This window comes from Triturus cristatus, chromosome 12, assembly GCF_964204655.1.
Source record: "Triturus cristatus chromosome 12, aTriCri1.1, whole genome shotgun sequence".
In the NCBI taxonomy this organism is placed as follows: Eukaryota; Metazoa; Chordata; class Amphibia; order Caudata; family Salamandridae; genus Triturus; species Triturus cristatus.
The window spans coordinates 217,445,558-217,462,598 of record NC_140595.1 but is presented as its reverse complement, the minus strand read 5'-3'; the positions used below and the strand labels follow the sequence as shown (position 1 = coordinate 217,462,598).

The following is a 17,041-nucleotide window of genomic DNA, read 5'->3' as shown; positions in this document are numbered from 1 at the left end:
TGCCCACCGGCCTGGTTCTCGCCCTCTTTCTTAGAGCCTGAAAATACCTTTCAGGTCCTCACCCTCGCAATGACAGGGTCTTTGATGTGCCGCCACTTACCCTAGAGAGCTATATTGTCACTTACTCTGGTTTCTCTTCAAAACGAAAAAATCTTTCGCCTTTTACTAAAGATTTCCACGGAGAGGAACATTTAAGAGTTTATTCAATTTTTTTAAGCCTTGCCACAGGTGAGGCTGTTTATCATTTGTTTAAAAGAAAAGCATTACAAGTTGGGGAATATCCAGCAATTGTCTGCTGCTTTTTTGGGGGACATGAGTTTGGTGTTTTATTCCTGAGCTCTCTGCTTGCTCATTTGCATAAACAGAGTGCAGGAGAGGTGCCTCATGGGAAAGAGCTTGTGCAGTGCATGAGATTGCTTTTCTTGACTGACTTGAAACTTCACGATCGCAGGCAGTATATTTTCTTATCTCCCAAAGATCCTGCTGCCAGATCCCAGAGGTCACCCTCCTTTTTAAAGGTGGGACCAAGACTCATGCTGTGCTTTTCATAGGGCTTGCCCGTTATTTGTGTCCGTTTAGAGGTGCCCTGAGAGGTCACCAATCCTGAGTCAGCTTCCTCTCAGGTAGACTTGAAGGGGCACGTCAGACTTGTTTCACGTGTCTCCAGCCTAGACAGATATATCCTTCTATATTCAGGTTTAATGAAAGTACGTGTGAAAAAGGCACATACGGTGCATGGCTATGTGTAGAGCGTGTTGAAAGCGTAAAATGGCTAGGGGACAAAAGGCCTACAGTGCCACTTAACTAAAAGCCTGATTCACATTTCCTGTTCCCCTTCCCCAGCAGCCCCGACAACTCCTAATGAGCTGAGGTGAGTACAAAAGAAATTTGCATATTCCCAGACATACACATGTGAACAGTCCACCTTTTTGTACCTTGAGCAGAGACTTTGAAATGTTGGCCTGTTTTGCCCACCGGCCTGGTTCTCGCCCTCTTTCTTAGAGCCTGAAAATACCTTTCAGGTCCTCACCCTCGCAATGACAGGGTCTTTGATGTGCCGCCACTTACCCTAGAGAGCTATATTGTCACTTACTCTGGTTTCTCTTCAAAACGAAAAAATCTTTCGCCTTTTACTAAAGATTTCCATGGAGAGGAACATTTAAGAGTTTATTCAATTTTTTTAAGCCTTGCCACAGGTGAGGCTGTTTATCATTTGTTTAAAAGAAAAGCATTACAAGTTGGGGAATATCCAGCAATTGTCTGCTGCTTTTTTGGGGGACATGAGTTTGGTGTTTTATTCCTGAGCTCTCTGCTTGCTCATTTGCATAAACAGAGTGCAGGAGAGGTGCCTCATGGGAAAGAGCTTGTGCAGTGCATGAGATTGCTTTTCTTGACTGACTTGAAACTTCACGATTGCAGGCAGTATATTTTCTTATCTCCCAAAGATCCTGCTGCCAGATCCCAGAGGTCACCCTCCTTTTTAAAGGTGGGACCAAGACTCATGCTGTGCTTTTCATAGGGCTTGCCCGTTATTTGTGTCCGTTTAGAGGTGCCCTGAGAGGTCACCAATCCTGAGTCAGCTTCCTCTCAGGTAGACTTGAAGGGGCACGTCAGACTTGTTTCACGTGTCTCCAGCCTAGACAGATATATCCTTCTATATTCAGGTTTAATGAAAGTACGTGTGAAAAAGGCACATACGGTGCATGGCTATGTGTAGAGCGTGTTGAAAGCGTAAAATGGCTAGGGGACAAAAGGCCTACAGTGCCACTTAACTAAAAGCCTGATTCACATTTCCTGTTCCCCTTCCCCAGCAGCCCCGACAACTCCTAATGAGCTGAGGTGAGTACAAAAGAAATTTGCATATTCCCAGACATACACATGTGAACAGTCCACCTTTTTGTACCTTGAGCAGAGACTTTGAAATGTTGGCCTGTTTTGCCCACCGGCCTGGTTCTCGCCCTCTTTCTTAGAGCCTGAAAATACCTTTCAGGTCCTCACCCTCGCAATGACAGGGTCTTTGATGTGCCGCCACTTACCCTAGAGAGCTATATTGTCACTTACTCTGGTTTCTCTTCAAAACGAAAAAATCTTTCGCCTTTTACTAAAGATTTCCGTGGAGAGGAACATTTAAGAGTTTATTCAATTTTTTTAAGCCTTGCCACAGGTGAGGCTGTTTATCATTTGTTTAAAAGAAAAGCATTACAAGTTGGGGAATATCCAGCAATTGTCTGCTGCTTTTTTGGGGGACATGAGTTTGGTGTTTTATTCCTGAGCTCTCTGCTTGCTCATTTGCATAAACAGAGTGCAGGAGAGGTGCCTCATGGGAAAGAGCTTGTGCAGTGCATGAGATTGCTTTTCTTGACTGACTTGAAGCTTCACGATTGCAGGCAGTATATTTTCTTATCTCCCAAAGATCCTGCTGCCAGATCCCAGAGGTCACCCTCCTTTTTAAAGGTGGGACCAAGACTCATGCTGTGCTTTTCATAGGGCTTGCCCGTTATTTGTGCCCGTTAGAGGTGCCCTGAGAGGTCGCCAATCCTGAGTCAGCTTCCTCTCAGGTAGACTTGAAGGGGCACGTCAGACTTGTTTCACGTGTCTCCAGCCTAGACAGATATATCCTTCTATATTCAGGTTTAATGAAAGTACGTGTGAAAAAGGCACATACGGTGCATGGCTATGTGTAGAGCGTGTTGAAAGCGTAAAATGGCTAGGGGACAAAAGGCCTACAGTGCCACTTAACTAAAAGCCTGATTCACATTTCCTGTTCCCCTTCCCCAGCAGCCCCGACAACTCCTAATGAGCTGAGGTGAGTACAAAAGAAATTTGCATATTCCCAGACATACACATGTGAACAGTCCACCTTTTTGTACCTTGAGCAGAGACTTTGAAATGTTGGCCTGTTTTGCCCACCGGCCTGGTTCTCGCCCTCTTTCTTAGAGCCTGAAAATACCTTTCAGGTCCTCACCCTCGCAATGACAGGGTCTTTGATGTGCCGCCACTTACCCTAGAGAGCTATATTGTCACTTACTCTGGTTTCTCTTCAAAACGAAAAAATCTTTCGCCTTTTACTAAAGATTTCCGTGGAGAGGAACATTTAAGAGTTTATTCAATTTTTTTAAGCCTTGCCACAGGTGAGGCTGTTTATCATTTGTTTAAAAGAAAAGCATTACAAGTTGGGGAATATCCAGCAATTGTCTGCTGCTTTTTTGGGGGACATGAGTTTGGTGTTTTATTCCTGAGCTCTCTGCTTGCTCATTTGCATAAACAGAGTGCAGGAGAGGTGCCTCATGGGAAAGAGCTTGTGCAGTGCATGAGATTGCTTTTCTTGACTGACTTGAAGCTTCACGATTGCAGGCAGTATATTTTCTTATCTCCCAAAGATCCTGCTGCCAGATCCCAGAGGTCACCCTCCTTTTTAAAGGTGGGACCAAGACTCATGCTGTGCTTTTCATAGGGCTTGCCCGTTATTTGTGCCCGTTAGAGGTGCCCTGAGAGGTCGCCAATCCTGAGTCAGCTTCCTCTCAGGTAGACTTGAAGGGGCACGTCAGACTTGTTTCACGTGTCTCCAGCCTAGACAGATATATCCTTCTATATTCAGGTTTAATGAAAGTACGTGTGAAAAAGGCACATACGGTGCATGGCTATGTGTAGAGCGTGTTGAAAGCGTAAAATGGCTAGGGGACAAAAGGCCTACAGTGCCACTTAACTAAAAGCCTGATTCACATTTCCTGTTCCCCTTCCCCAGCAGCCCCGACAACTCCTAATGAGCTGAGGTGAGTACAAAAGAAATTTGCATATTCCCAGACATACACATGTGAACAGTCCACCTTTTTGTTCCTTGAGCAGAGACTTTGAAATGTTGGCCTGTTTTGCCCACCGGCCTGGTTCTCGCCCTCTTTCTTAGAGCCTGAAAATACCTTTCAGGTCCTCACCCTCGCAATGACAGGGTCTTTGATGTGCCGCCACTTACCCTAGAGAGCTATATTGTCACTTACTCTGGTTTCTCTTCAAAACGAAAAAATCTTTCGCCTTTTACTAAAGATTTCCGTGGAGAGGAACATTTAAGAGTTTATTCAATTTTTTTAAGCCTTGCCACAGGTGAGGCTGTTTATCATTTGTTTAAAAGAAAAGCATTACAAGTTGGGGAATATCCAGCAATTGTCTGCTGCTTTTTTGGGGGACATGAGTTTGGTGTTTTATTCCTGAGCTCTCTGCTTGCTCATTTGCATAAACAGAGTGCAGGAGAGGTGCCTCATGGGAAAGAGCTTGTGCAGTGCATGAGATTGCTTTTCTTGACTGACTTGAAACTTCACGATCGCAGGCAGTATATTTTCTTATCTCCCAAAGATCCTGCTGCCAGATCCCAGAGGTCACCCTCCTTTTTAAAGGTGGGACCAAGACTCATGCTGTGCTTTTCATAGGGCTTGCCCGTTATTTGTGCCCGTTAGAGGTGCCCTGAGAGGTCGCCAATCCTGAGTCAGCTTCCTCTCAGGTAGACTTGAAGGGGCACGTCAGACTTGTTTCACGTGTCTACAGCCTAGACAGATATATCCTTCTATATTCAGGTTTAATGAAAGTACGTGTGAAAAAGGCACATACGGTGCATGGCTATGTGTAGAGCACAGTGGTGGCTCTGAGCATATCGATTGGAGGGATGGTGTTGAAAGCGTAAAATGGCTAGGGGACAAAAGGCCTACAGTGCCACTTAACTAAAAGCCTGATTCACATTTCCTGTTCCCCTTCCCCAGCAGCCCCGACAACTCCTAATGAGCTGAGGTGAGTACAAAAGAAATTTGCATATTCCCAGACATACACATGTGAACAGTCCACCTTTTTGTACCTTGAGCAGAGACTTTGAAATGTTGGCCTGTTTTGCCCACCGGCCTGGTTCTCGCCCTCTTTCTTAGAGCCTGAAAATACCTTTCAGGTCCTCACCCTCGCAATGACAGGGTCTTTGATGTGCCGCCACTTACCCTAGAGAGCTATATTGTCACTTACTCTGGTTTCTCTTCAAAACGAAAAAATCTTTCGCCTTTTACTAAAGATTTCCATGGAGAGGAACATTTAAGAGTTTATTCAATTTTTTTAAGCCTTGCCACAGGTGAGGCTGTTTATCATTTGTTTAAAAGAAAAGCATTACAAGTTGGGGAATATCCAGCAATTGTCTGCTGCTTTTTTGGGGGACATGAGTTTGGTGTTTTATTCCTGAGCTCTCTGCTTGCTCATTTGCATAAACAGAGTGCAGGAGAGGTGCCTCATGGGAAAGAGCTTGTGCAGTGCATGAGATTGCTTTTCTTGACTGACTTGAAACTTCACGATCGCAGGCAGTATATTTTCTTATCTCCCAAAGATCCTGCTGCCAGATCCCAGAGGTCACCCTCCTTTTTAAAGGTGGGACCAAGACTCATGCTGTGCTTTTCATAGGGCTTGCCCGTTATTTGTGCCCGTTAGAGGTGCCCTGAGAGGTCGCCAATCCTGAGTCTGCTTCCTCTCAGGTAGACTTGAAGGGGCACGTCAGACTTGTTTCACGTGTCTCCAGCCTAGACAGATATATCCTTCTATATTCAGGTTTAATGAAAGTACGTGTGAAAAAGGCACATACGGTGCATGGCTATGTGTAGAGCACAGTGGTGGCTCTGAGCATATCGATTGGAGGGATGGTGTTGAAAGCGTAAAATGGCTAGGGGACAAAAGGCCTACAGTGCCACTTAACTAAAAGCCTGATTCACATTTCCTGTTCCCCTTCCCCAGCAGCCCCGACAACTCCTAATGAGCTGAGGTGAGTACAAAAGAAATTTGCATATTCCCAGACATACACATGTGAACAGTCCACCTTTTTGTACCTTGAGCAGAGACTTTGAAATGTTGGCCTGTTTTGCCCACCGGCCTGGTTCTCGCCCTCTTTCTTAGAGCCTGAAAATACCTTTCAGGTCCTCACCCTCGCAATGACAGGGTCTTTGATGTGCCGCCACTTACCCTAGAGAGCTATATTGTCACTTACTCTGGTTTCTCTTCAAAACGAAAAAATCTTTCGCCTTTTACTAAAGATTTCCGTGGAGAGGAACATTTAAGAGTTTATTCAATTTTTTTAAGCCTTGCCACAGGTGAGGCTGTTTATCATTTGTTTAAAAGAAAAGCATTACAAGTTGGGGAATATCCAGCAATTGTCTGCTGCTTTTTTGGGGGACATGAGTTTGGTGTTTTATTCCTGAGCTCTCTGCTTGCTCATTTGCATAAACAGAGTGCAGGAGAGGTGCCTCATGGGAAAGAGCTTGTGCAGTGCATGAGATTGCTTTTCTTGACTGACTTGAAGCTTCACGATTGCAGGCAGTATATTTTCTTATCTCCCAAAGATCCTGCTGCCAGATCCCAGAGGTCACCCTCCTTTTTAAAGGTGGGACCAAGACTCATGCTGTGCTTTTCATAGGGCTTGCCCGTTATTTGTGCCCGTTAGAGGTGCCCTGAGAGGTCGCCAATCCTGAGTCAGCTTCCTCTCAGGTAGACTTGAAGGGGCACGTCAGACTTGTTTCACGTGTCTCCAGCCTAGACAGATATATCCTTCTATATTCAGGTTTAATGAAAGTACGTGTGAAAAAGGCACATACGGTGCATGGCTATGTGTAGAGCGTGTTGAAAGCGTAAAATGGCTAGGGGACAAAAGGCCTACAGTGCCACTTAACTAAAAGCCTGATTCACATTTCCTGTTCCCCTTCCCCAGCAGCCCCGACAACTCCTAATGAGCTGAGGTGAGTACAAAAGAAATTTGCATATTCCCAGACATACACATGTGAACAGTCCACCTTTTTGTTCCTTGAGCAGAGACTTTGAAATGTTGGCCTGTTTTGCCCACCGGCCTGGTTCTCGCCCTCTTTCTTAGAGCCTGAAAATACCTTTCAGGTCCTCACCCTCGCAATGACAGGGTCTTTGATGTGCCGCCACTTACCCTAGAGAGCTATATTGTCACTTACTCTGGTTTCTCTTCAAAACGAAAAAATCTTTCGCCTTTTACTAAAGATTTCCGTGGAGAGGAACATTTAAGAGTTTATTCAATTTTTTTAAGCCTTGCCACAGGTGAGGCTGTTTATCATTTGTTTAAAAGAAAAGCATTACAAGTTGGGGAATATCCAGCAATTGTCTGCTGCTTTTTTGGGGGACATGAGTTTGGTGTTTTATTCCTGAGCTCTCTGCTTGCTCATTTGCATAAACAGAGTGCAGGAGAGGTGCCTCATGGGAAAGAGCTTGTGCAGTGCATGAGATTGCTTTTCTTGACTGACTTGAAACTTCACGATCGCAGGCAGTATATTTTCTTATCTCCCAAAGATCCTGCTGCCAGATCCCAGAGGTCACCCTCCTTTTTAAAGGTGGGACCAAGACTCATGCTGTGCTTTTCATAGGGCTTGCCCGTTATTTGTGCCCGTTAGAGGTGCCCTGAGAGGTCGCCAATCCTGAGTCAGCTTCCTCTCAGGTAGACTTGAAGGGGCACGTCAGACTTGTTTCACGTGTCTCCAGCCTAGACAGATATATCCTTCTATATTCAGGTTTAATAAAAGTACGTGTGAAAAAGGCACATACGGTGCATGGCTATGTGTAGAGCGTGTTGAAAGCGTAAAATGGCTAGGGGACAAAAGGCCTACAGTGCCACTTAACTAAAAGCCTGATTCACATTTCCTGTTCCCCTTCCCCAGCAGCCCCGACAACTCCTAATGAGCTGAGGTGAGTACAAAAGAAATTTGCATATTCCCAGACATACACATGTGAACAGTCCACCTTTTTGTACCTTGAGCAGAGACTTTGAAATGTTGGCCTGTTTTGCCGACCGGCCTGGTTCTCGCCCTCTTTCTTAGAGCCTGAAAATACCTTTCAGGTCCTCACCCTCGCAATGACAGGGTCTTTGATGTGCCGCCACTTACCCTAGAGAGCTATATTGTCACTTACTCTGGTTTCTCTTCAAAACGAAAAAATCTTTCGCCTTTTACTAAAGATTTCCGTGGAGAGGAACATTTAAGAGTTTATTCAATTTTTTTAATCCTTGCCACAGGTGAGGCTGTTTATCATTTGTTTAAAAGAAATGCATTAGAAGTTGGGGAATATCCAGCAATTGTCTGCTGCTTTTTTGGGGGACATGAGTTTGGTGTTTTATTCCTGAGCTCTCTGCTTGCTCATTTGCATAAACAGAGTGCAGGAGAGGTGCCTCATGGGAAAGAGCTTGTGCAGTGCATGAGATTGCTTTTCTTGACTGACTTGAAACTACACGATCGCAGGCAGTATATTTTCTTATCTCCCAAAGATCCTGCTGCCAGATCCCAGAGGTCACCCTCCTTTTTAAAGGTGGGACCAAGACTCATGCTGTGCTTTTCATAGGGCTTGCCCGTTATTTGTGCCGGTTAGAGGTGCCCTGAGAGGTCGCCAATCCTGAGTCAGCTTCCTTTCAGGTAGACTTGAAGGGGCACGTCAGACTTGTTTCACGTGTCTCCAGCCTAGACAGATATATCCTTCTATATTCAGGTTTAATGAAAGTACGTGTGAAAAAGGCACATACGGTGCATGGCTATGTGTAGAGCGTGTTGAAAGCGTAAAATGGCTAGGGGACAAAAGGCCTACAGTGCCACTTAACTAAAAGCCTGATTCACATTTCCTGTTCCCCTTCCCCAGCAGCCCCGACAACTCCTAATGAGCTGAGGTGAGTACAAAAGAAATTTGCATATTCCCAGACATACACATGTGAACAGTCCACCTTTTTGTACCTTGAGCAGAGACTTTGAAATGTTGGCCTGTTTTGCCCACCGGCCTGGTTCTCGCCCTCTTTCTTAGAGCCTGAAAATACCTTTCAGGTCCTCACCCTCGCAATGACAGGGTCTTTGATGTGCCGCCACTTACCCTAGAGAGCTATATTGTCACTTACTCTGGTTTCTCTTCAAAACGAAAAAATCTTTCGCCTTTTACTAAAGATTTCCATGGAGAGGAACATTTAAGAGTTTATTCAATTTTTTTAAGCCTTGCCACAGGTGAGGCTGTTTATCATTTGTTTAAAAGAAAAGCATTACAAGTTGGGGAATATCCAGCAATTGTCTGCTGCTTTTTTGGGGGACATGAGTTTGGTGTTTTATTCCTGAGCTCTCTGCTTGCTCATTTGCATAAACAGAGTGCAGGAGAGGTGCCTCATGGGAAAGAGCTTGTGCAGTGCATGAGATTGCTTTTCTTGACTGACTTGAAACTTCACGATCGCAGGCAGTATATTTTCTTATCTCCCAAAGATCCTGCTGCCAGATCCCAGAGGTCACCCTCCTTTTTAAAGGTGGGACCAAGACTCATGCTGTGCTTTTCATAGGGCTTGCCCGTTATTTGTGCCCGTTAGAGGTGCCCTGAGAGGTCGCCAATCCTGAGTCAGCTTCCTCTCAGGTAGACTTGAAGGGGCACGTCAGACTTGTTTCACGTGTCTCCAGCCTAGACAGATATATCCTTCTATATTCAGGTTTAATAAAAGTACGTGTGAAAAAGGCACATACGGTGCATGGCTATGTGTAGAGCGTGTTGAAAGCGTAAAATGGCTAGGGGACAAAAGGCCTACAGTGCCACTTAACTAAAAGCCTGATTCACATTTCCTGTTCCCCTTCCCCAGCAGCCCCGACAACTCCTAATGAGCTGAGGTGAGTACAAAAGAAATTTGCATATTCCCAGACATACACATGTGAACAGTCCACCTTTTTGTACCTTGAGCAGAGACTTTGAAATGTTGGCCTGTTTTGCCGACCGGCCTGGTTCTCGCCCTCTTTCTTAGAGCCTGAAAATACCTTTCAGGTCCTCACCCTCGCAATGACAGGGTCTTTGATGTGCCGCCACTTACCCTAGAGAGCTATATTGTCACTTACTCTGGTTTCTCTTCAAAACGAAAAAATCTTTCGCCTTTTACTAAAGATTTCCGTGGAGAGGAACATTTAAGAGTTTATTCAATTTTTTTAATCCTTGCCACAGGTGAGGCTGTTTATCATTTGTTTAAAAGAAATGCATTAGAAGTTGGGGAATATCCAGCAATTGTCTGCTGCTTTTTTGGGGGACATGAGTTTGGTGTTTTATTCCTGAGCTCTCTGCTTGCTCATTTGCATAAACAGAGTGCAGGAGAGGTGCCTCATGGGAAAGAGCTTGTGCAGTGCATGAGATTGCTTTTCTTGACTGACTTGAAACTACACGATCGCAGGCAGTATATTTTCTTATCTCCCAAAGATCCTGCTGCCAGATCCCAGAGGTCACCCTCCTTTTTAAAGGTGGGACCAAGACTCATGCTGTGCTTTTCATAGGGCTTGCCCGTTATTTGTGCCGGTTAGAGGTGCCCTGAGAGGTCGCCAATCCTGAGTCAGCTTCCTTTCAGGTAGACTTGAAGGGGCACGTCAGACTTGTTTCACGTGTCTCCAGCCTAGACAGATATATCCTTCTATATTCAGGTTTAATGAAAGTACGTGTGAAAAAGGCACATACGGTGCATGGCTATGTGTAGAGCGTGTTGAAAGCGTAAAATGGCTAGGGGACAAAAGGCCTACAGTGCCACTTAACTAAAAGCCTGATTCACATTTCCTGTTCCCCTTCCCCAGCAGCCCCGACAACTCCTAATGAGCTGAGGTGAGTACAAAAGAAATTTGCATATTCCCAGACATACACATGTGAACAGTCCACCTTTTTGTACCTTGAGCAGAGACTTTGAAATGTTGGCCTGTTTTGCCCACCGGCCTGGTTCTCGCCCTCTTTCTTAGAGCCTGAAAATACCTTTCAGGTCCTCACCCTCGCAATGACAGGGTCTTTGATGTGCCGCCACTTACCCTAGAGAGCTATATTGTCACTTACTCTGGTTTCTCTTCAAAACGAAAAAATCTTTCGCCTTTTACTAAAGATTTCCATGGAGAGGAACATTTAAGAGTTTATTCAATTTTTTTAAGCCTTGCCACAGGTGAGGCTGTTTATCATTTGTTTAAAAGAAAAGCATTACAAGTTGGGGAATATCCAGCAATTGTCTGCTGCTTTTTTGGGGGACATGAGTTTGGTGTTTTATTCCTGAGCTCTCTGCTTGCTCATTTGCATAAACAGAGTGCAGGAGAGGTGCCTCATGGGAAAGAGCTTGTGCAGTGCATGAGATTGCTTTTCTTGACTGACTTGAAACTTCACGATCGCAGGCAGTATATTTTCTTATCTCCCAAAGATCCTGCTGCCAGATCCCAGAGGTCACCCTCCTTTTTAAAGGTGGGACCAAGACTCATGCTGTGCTTTTCATAGGGCTTGCCCGTTATTTGTGCCCGTTAGAGGTGCCCTGAGAGGTCGCCAATCCTGAGTCAGCTTCCTCTCAGGTAGACTTGAAGGGGCACGTCAGACTTGTTTCACGTGTCTCCAGCCTAGACAGATATATCCTTCTATATTCAGGTTTAATGAAAGTACGTGTGAAAAAGGCACATACGGTGCATGGCTATGTGTAGAGCGTGTTGAAAGCGTAAAATGGCTAGGGGACAAAAGGCCTACAGTGCCACTTAACTAAAAGCCTGATTCACATTTCCTGTTCCCCTTCCCCAGCAGCCCCGACAACTCCTAATGAGCTGAGGTGAGTACAAAAGAAATTTGCATATTCCCAGACATACACATGTGAACAGTCCACCTTTTTGTTCCTTGAGCAGAGACTTTGAAATGTTGGCCTGTTTTGCCCACCGGCCTGGTTCTCGCCCTCTTTCTTAGAGCCTGAAAATACCTTTCAGGTCCTCACCCTCGCAATGACAGGGTCTTTGATGTGCCGCCACTTACCCTAGAGAGCTATATTGTCACTTACTCTGGTTTCTCTTCAAAACGAAAAAATCTTTCGCCTTTTACTAAAGATTTCCGTGGAGAGGAACATTTAAGAGTTTATTCAATTTTTTTAAGCCTTGCCACAGGTGAGGCTGTTTATCATTTGTTTAAAAGAAAAGCATTACAAGTTGGGGAATATCCAGCAATTGTCTGCTGCTTTTTTGGGGGACATGAGTTTGGTGTTTTATTCCTGAGCTCTCTGCTTGCTCATTTGCATAAACAGAGTGCAGGAGAGGTGCCTCATGGGAAAGAGCTTGTGCAGTGCATGAGATTGCTTTTCTTGACTGACTTGAAACTTCACGATCGCAGGCAGTATATTTTCTTATCTCCCAAAGATCCTGCTGCCAGATCCCAGAGGTCACCCTCCTTTTTAAAGGTGGGACCAAGACTCATGCTGTGCTTTTCATAGGGCTTGCCCGTTATTTGTGCCCGTTAGAGGTCGCCAATCCTGAGTCAGCTTCCTCTCAGGTAGACTTGAAGGGGCACGTCAGACTTGTTTCACGTGTCTACAGCCTAGACAGATATATCCTTCTATATTCAGGTTTAATGAAAGTACGTGTGAAAAAGGCACATACGGTGCATGGCTATGTGTAGAGCACAGTGGTGGCTCTGAGCATATCGATTGGAGGGATGGTGTTGAAAGCGTAAAATGGCTAGGGGACAAAAGGCCTACAGTGCCACTTAACTAAAAGCCTGATTCACATTTCCTGTTCCCCTTCCCCAGCAGCCCCGACAACTCCTAATGAGCTGAGGTGAGTACAAAAGAAATTTGCATATTCCCAGACATACACATGTGAACAGTCCACCTTTTTGTACCTTGAGCAGAGACTTTGAAATGTTGGCCTGTTTTGCCCACCGGCCTGGTTCTCGCCCTCTTTCTTAGAGCCTGAAAATACCTTTCAGGTCCTCACCCTCGCAATGACAGGGTCTTTGATGTGCCGCCACTTACCCTAGAGAGCTATATTGTCACTTACTCTGGTTTCTCTTCAAAACGAAAAAATCTTTCGCCTTTTACTAAAGATTTCCACGGAGAGGAACATTTAAGAGTTTATTCAATTTTTTTAAGCCTTGCCACAGGTGAGGCTGTTTATCATTTGTTTAAAAGAAAAGCATTACAAGTTGGGGAATATCCAGCAATTGTCTGCTGCTTTTTTGGGGGACATGAGTTTGGTGTTTTATTCCTGAGCTCTCTGCTTGCTCATTTGCATAAACAGAGTGCAGGAGAGGTGCCTCATGGGAAAGAGCTTGTGCAGTGCATGAGATTGCTTTTCTTGACTGACTTGAAACTTCACGATCGCAGGCAGTATATTTTCTTATCTCCCAAAGATCCTGCTGCCAGATCCCAGAGGTCACCCTCCTTTTTAAAGGTGGGACCAAGACTCATGCTGTGCTTTTCATAGGGCTTGCCCGTTATTTGTGTCCGTTTAGAGGTGCCCTGAGAGGTCACCAATCCTGAGTCAGCTTCCTCTCAGGTAGACTTGAAGGGGCACGTCAGACTTGTTTCACGTGTCTCCAGCCTAGACAGATATATCCTTCTATATTCAGGTTTAATGAAAGTACGTGTGAAAAAGGCACATACGGTGCATGGCTATGTGTAGAGCGTGTTGAAAGCGTAAAATGGCTAGGGGACAAAAGGCCTACAGTGCCACTTAACTAAAAGCCTGATTCACATTTCCTGTTCCCCTTCCCCAGCAGCCCCGACAACTCCTAATGAGCTGAGGTGAGTACAAAAGAAATTTGCATATTCCCAGACATACACATGTGAACAGTCCACCTTTTTGTACCTTGAGCAGAGACTTTGAAATGTTGGCCTGTTTTGCCCACCGGCCTGGTTCTCGCCCTCTTTCTTAGAGCCTGAAAATACCTTTCAGGTCCTCACCCTCGCAATGACAGGGTCTTTGATGTGCCGCCACTTACCCTAGAGAGCTATATTGTCACTTACTCTGGTTTCTCTTCAAAACGAAAAAATCTTTCGCCTTTTACTAAAGATTTCCATGGAGAGGAACATTTAAGAGTTTATTCAATTTTTTTAAGCCTTGCCACAGGTGAGGCTGTTTATCATTTGTTTAAAAGAAAAGCATTACAAGTTGGGGAATATCCAGCAATTGTCTGCTGCTTTTTTGGGGGACATGAGTTTGGTGTTTTATTCCTGAGCTCTCTGCTTGCTCATTTGCATAAACAGAGTGCAGGAGAGGTGCCTCATGGGAAAGAGCTTGTGCAGTGCATGAGATTGCTTTTCTTGACTGACTTGAAACTTCACGATTGCAGGCAGTATATTTTCTTATCTCCCAAAGATCCTGCTGCCAGATCCCAGAGGTCACCCTCCTTTTTAAAGGTGGGACCAAGACTCATGCTGTGCTTTTCATAGGGCTTGCCCGTTATTTGTGTCCGTTTAGAGGTGCCCTGAGAGGTCACCAATCCTGAGTCAGCTTCCTCTCAGGTAGACTTGAAGGGGCACGTCAGACTTGTTTCACGTGTCTCCAGCCTAGACAGATATATCCTTCTATATTCAGGTTTAATGAAAGTACGTGTGAAAAAGGCACATACGGTGCATGGCTATGTGTAGAGCGTGTTGAAAGCGTAAAATGGCTAGGGGACAAAAGGCCTACAGTGCCACTTAACTAAAAGCCTGATTCACATTTCCTGTTCCCCTTCCCCAGCAGCCCCGACAACTCCTAATGAGCTGAGGTGAGTACAAAAGAAATTTGCATATTCCCAGACATACACATGTGAACAGTCCACCTTTTTGTACCTTGAGCAGAGACTTTGAAATGTTGGCCTGTTTTGCCCACCGGCCTGGTTCTCGCCCTCTTTCTTAGAGCCTGAAAATACCTTTCAGGTCCTCACCCTCGCAATGACAGGGTCTTTGATGTGCCGCCACTTACCCTAGAGAGCTATATTGTCACTTACTCTGGTTTCTCTTCAAAACGAAAAAATCTTTCGCCTTTTACTAAAGATTTCCGTGGAGAGGAACATTTAAGAGTTTATTCAATTTTTTTAAGCCTTGCCACAGGTGAGGCTGTTTATCATTTGTTTAAAAGAAAAGCATTACAAGTTGGGGAATATCCAGCAATTGTCTGCTGCTTTTTTGGGGGACATGAGTTTGGTGTTTTATTCCTGAGCTCTCTGCTTGCTCATTTGCATAAACAGAGTGCAGGAGAGGTGCCTCATGGGAAAGAGCTTGTGCAGTGCATGAGATTGCTTTTCTTGACTGACTTGAAGCTTCACGATTGCAGGCAGTATATTTTCTTATCTCCCAAAGATCCTGCTGCCAGATCCCAGAGGTCACCCTCCTTTTTAAAGGTGGGACCAAGACTCATGCTGTGCTTTTCATAGGGCTTGCCCGTTATTTGTGCCCGTTAGAGGTGCCCTGAGAGGTCGCCAATCCTGAGTCAGCTTCCTCTCAGGTAGACTTGAAGGGGCACGTCAGACTTGTTTCACGTGTCTCCAGCCTAGACAGATATATCCTTCTATATTCAGGTTTAATGAAAGTACGTGTGAAAAAGGCACATACGGTGCATGGCTATGTGTAGAGCGTGTTGAAAGCGTAAAATGGCTAGGGGACAAAAGGCCTACAGTGCCACTTAACTAAAAGCCTGATTCACATTTCCTGTTCCCCTTCCCCAGCAGCCCCGACAACTCCTAATGAGCTGAGGTGAGTACAAAAGAAATTTGCATATTCCCAGACATACACATGTGAACAGTCCACCTTTTTGTACCTTGAGCAGAGACTTTGAAATGTTGGCCTGTTTTGCCCACCGGCCTGGTTCTCGCCCTCTTTCTTAGAGCCTGAAAATACCTTTCAGGTCCTCACCCTCGCAATGACAGGGTCTTTGATGTGCCGCCACTTACCCTAGAGAGCTATATTGTCACTTACTCTGGTTTCTCTTCAAAACGAAAAAATCTTTCGCCTTTTACTAAAGATTTCCGTGGAGAGGAACATTTAAGAGTTTATTCAATTTTTTTAAGCCTTGCCACAGGTGAGGCTGTTTATCATTTGTTTAAAAGAAAAGCATTACAAGTTGGGGAATATCCAGCAATTGTCTGCTGCTTTTTTGGGGGACATGAGTTTGGTGTTTTATTCCTGAGCTCTCTGCTTGCTCATTTGCATAAACAGAGTGCAGGAGAGGTGCCTCATGGGAAAGAGCTTGTGCAGTGCATGAGATTGCTTTTCTTGACTGACTTGAAGCTTCACGATTGCAGGCAGTATATTTTCTTATCTCCCAAAGATCCTGCTGCCAGATCCCAGAGGTCACCCTCCTTTTTAAAGGTGGGACCAAGACTCATGCTGTGCTTTTCATAGGGCTTGCCCGTTATTTGTGCCCGTTAGAGGTGCCCTGAGAGGTCGCCAATCCTGAGTCAGCTTCCTCTCAGGTAGACTTGAAGGGGCACGTCAGACTTGTTTCACGTGTCTCCAGCCTAGACAGATATATCCTTCTATATTCAGGTTTAATGAAAGTACGTGTGAAAAAGGCACATACGGTGCATGGCTATGTGTAGAGCGTGTTGAAAGCGTAAAATGGCTAGGGGACAAAAGGCCTACAGTGCCACTTAACTAAAAGCCTGATTCACATTTCCTGTTCCCCTTCCCCAGCAGCCCCGACAACTCCTAATGAGCTGAGGTGAGTACAAAAGAAATTTGCATATTCCCAGACATACACATGTGAACAGTCCACCTTTTTGTTCCTTGAGCAGAGACTTTGAAATGTTGGCCTGTTTTGCCCACCGGCCTGGTTCTCGCCCTCTTTCTTAGAGCCTGAAAATACCTTTCAGGTCCTCACCCTCGCAATGACAGGGTCTTTGATGTGCCGCCACTTACCCTAGAGAGCTATATTGTCACTTACTCTGGTTTCTCTTCAAAACGAAAAAATCTTTCGCCTTTTACTAAAGATTTCCGTGGAGAGGAACATTTAAGAGTTTATTCAATTTTTTTAAGCCTTGCCACAGGTGAGGCTGTTTATCATTTGTTTAAAAGAAAAGCATTACAAGTTGGGGAATATCCAGCAATTGTCTGCTGCTTTTTTGGGGGACATGAGTTTGGTGTTTTATTCCTGAGCTCTCTGCTTGCTCATTTGCATAAACAGAGTGCAGGAGAGGTGCCTCATGGGAAAGAGCTTGTGCAGTGCATGAGATTGCTTTTCTTGACTGACTTGAAACTTCACGATCGCAGGCAGTATATTTTCTTATCTCCCAAAGATCCTGCTGCCAGATCCCAGAGGTC

General features: G+C 45.0%; 18 non-coding genes across 18 annotated transcripts; all 18 read left to right on the top strand.

The window, feature by feature from the left end:
• Positions 1-121: 121 nt before the first annotated feature.
• LOC146773980 (U5 spliceosomal RNA) lies at positions 122-236 on the top strand. The gene has a single exon (XR_014974754.1). It is a non-coding gene; the product is annotated as a U5 spliceosomal RNA (small nuclear RNA).
• Positions 237-1,089: 853 nt separating this feature from the next.
• On the top strand, positions 1,090-1,204 carry LOC146773979 (U5 spliceosomal RNA). The gene has a single exon (XR_014974137.1). It is a non-coding gene; the product is annotated as a U5 spliceosomal RNA (small nuclear RNA).
• Positions 1,205-2,057: 853 nt separating this feature from the next.
• LOC146773978 (U5 spliceosomal RNA) lies at positions 2,058-2,172 on the top strand. Its single transcript, XR_014972567.1, has one exon. It is a non-coding gene; the product is annotated as a U5 spliceosomal RNA (small nuclear RNA).
• An 852-nt stretch (positions 2,173-3,024) lies between these two features.
• On the top strand, positions 3,025-3,139 carry LOC146773977 (U5 spliceosomal RNA). The gene has a single exon (XR_014972566.1). It is a non-coding gene; the product is annotated as a U5 spliceosomal RNA (small nuclear RNA).
• Positions 3,140-3,991: 852 nt separating this feature from the next.
• On the top strand, positions 3,992-4,106 carry LOC146773976 (U5 spliceosomal RNA). Its single transcript, XR_014972565.1, has one exon. It is a non-coding gene; the product is annotated as a U5 spliceosomal RNA (small nuclear RNA).
• An 888-nt stretch (positions 4,107-4,994) lies between these two features.
• Positions 4,995-5,109, top strand: LOC146773975 (U5 spliceosomal RNA). Its single transcript, XR_014974135.1, has one exon. It is a non-coding gene; the product is annotated as a U5 spliceosomal RNA (small nuclear RNA).
• An 888-nt stretch (positions 5,110-5,997) lies between these two features.
• On the top strand, positions 5,998-6,112 carry LOC146773974 (U5 spliceosomal RNA). The gene has a single exon (XR_014972564.1). It is a non-coding gene; the product is annotated as a U5 spliceosomal RNA (small nuclear RNA).
• An 852-nt stretch (positions 6,113-6,964) lies between these two features.
• Positions 6,965-7,079, top strand: LOC146773973 (U5 spliceosomal RNA). Its single transcript, XR_014972563.1, has one exon. It is a non-coding gene; the product is annotated as a U5 spliceosomal RNA (small nuclear RNA).
• Positions 7,080-7,931: 852 nt separating this feature from the next.
• Positions 7,932-8,046, top strand: LOC146773972 (U5 spliceosomal RNA). Its single transcript, XR_014973996.1, has one exon. It is a non-coding gene; the product is annotated as a U5 spliceosomal RNA (small nuclear RNA).
• An 852-nt stretch (positions 8,047-8,898) lies between these two features.
• Positions 8,899-9,013, top strand: LOC146773971 (U5 spliceosomal RNA). Its single transcript, XR_014974134.1, has one exon. It is a non-coding gene; the product is annotated as a U5 spliceosomal RNA (small nuclear RNA).
• An 852-nt stretch (positions 9,014-9,865) lies between these two features.
• Positions 9,866-9,980, top strand: LOC146773970 (U5 spliceosomal RNA). Its single transcript, XR_014973995.1, has one exon. It is a non-coding gene; the product is annotated as a U5 spliceosomal RNA (small nuclear RNA).
• An 852-nt stretch (positions 9,981-10,832) lies between these two features.
• LOC146773969 (U5 spliceosomal RNA) lies at positions 10,833-10,947 on the top strand. Its single transcript, XR_014974133.1, has one exon. It is a non-coding gene; the product is annotated as a U5 spliceosomal RNA (small nuclear RNA).
• An 852-nt stretch (positions 10,948-11,799) lies between these two features.
• Positions 11,800-11,914, top strand: LOC146773968 (U5 spliceosomal RNA). The gene has a single exon (XR_014972562.1). It is a non-coding gene; the product is annotated as a U5 spliceosomal RNA (small nuclear RNA).
• Positions 11,915-12,790: 876 nt separating this feature from the next.
• Positions 12,791-12,905, top strand: LOC146773967 (U5 spliceosomal RNA). The gene has a single exon (XR_014974753.1). It is a non-coding gene; the product is annotated as a U5 spliceosomal RNA (small nuclear RNA).
• An 853-nt stretch (positions 12,906-13,758) lies between these two features.
• Positions 13,759-13,873, top strand: LOC146773966 (U5 spliceosomal RNA). The gene has a single exon (XR_014974132.1). It is a non-coding gene; the product is annotated as a U5 spliceosomal RNA (small nuclear RNA).
• Positions 13,874-14,726: 853 nt separating this feature from the next.
• Positions 14,727-14,841, top strand: LOC146773965 (U5 spliceosomal RNA). The gene has a single exon (XR_014972561.1). It is a non-coding gene; the product is annotated as a U5 spliceosomal RNA (small nuclear RNA).
• An 852-nt stretch (positions 14,842-15,693) lies between these two features.
• Positions 15,694-15,808, top strand: LOC146773964 (U5 spliceosomal RNA). The gene has a single exon (XR_014972560.1). It is a non-coding gene; the product is annotated as a U5 spliceosomal RNA (small nuclear RNA).
• Positions 15,809-16,660: 852 nt separating this feature from the next.
• Positions 16,661-16,775, top strand: LOC146773963 (U5 spliceosomal RNA). Its single transcript, XR_014972558.1, has one exon. It is a non-coding gene; the product is annotated as a U5 spliceosomal RNA (small nuclear RNA).
• Positions 16,776-17,041: the final 266 nt, after the last annotated feature.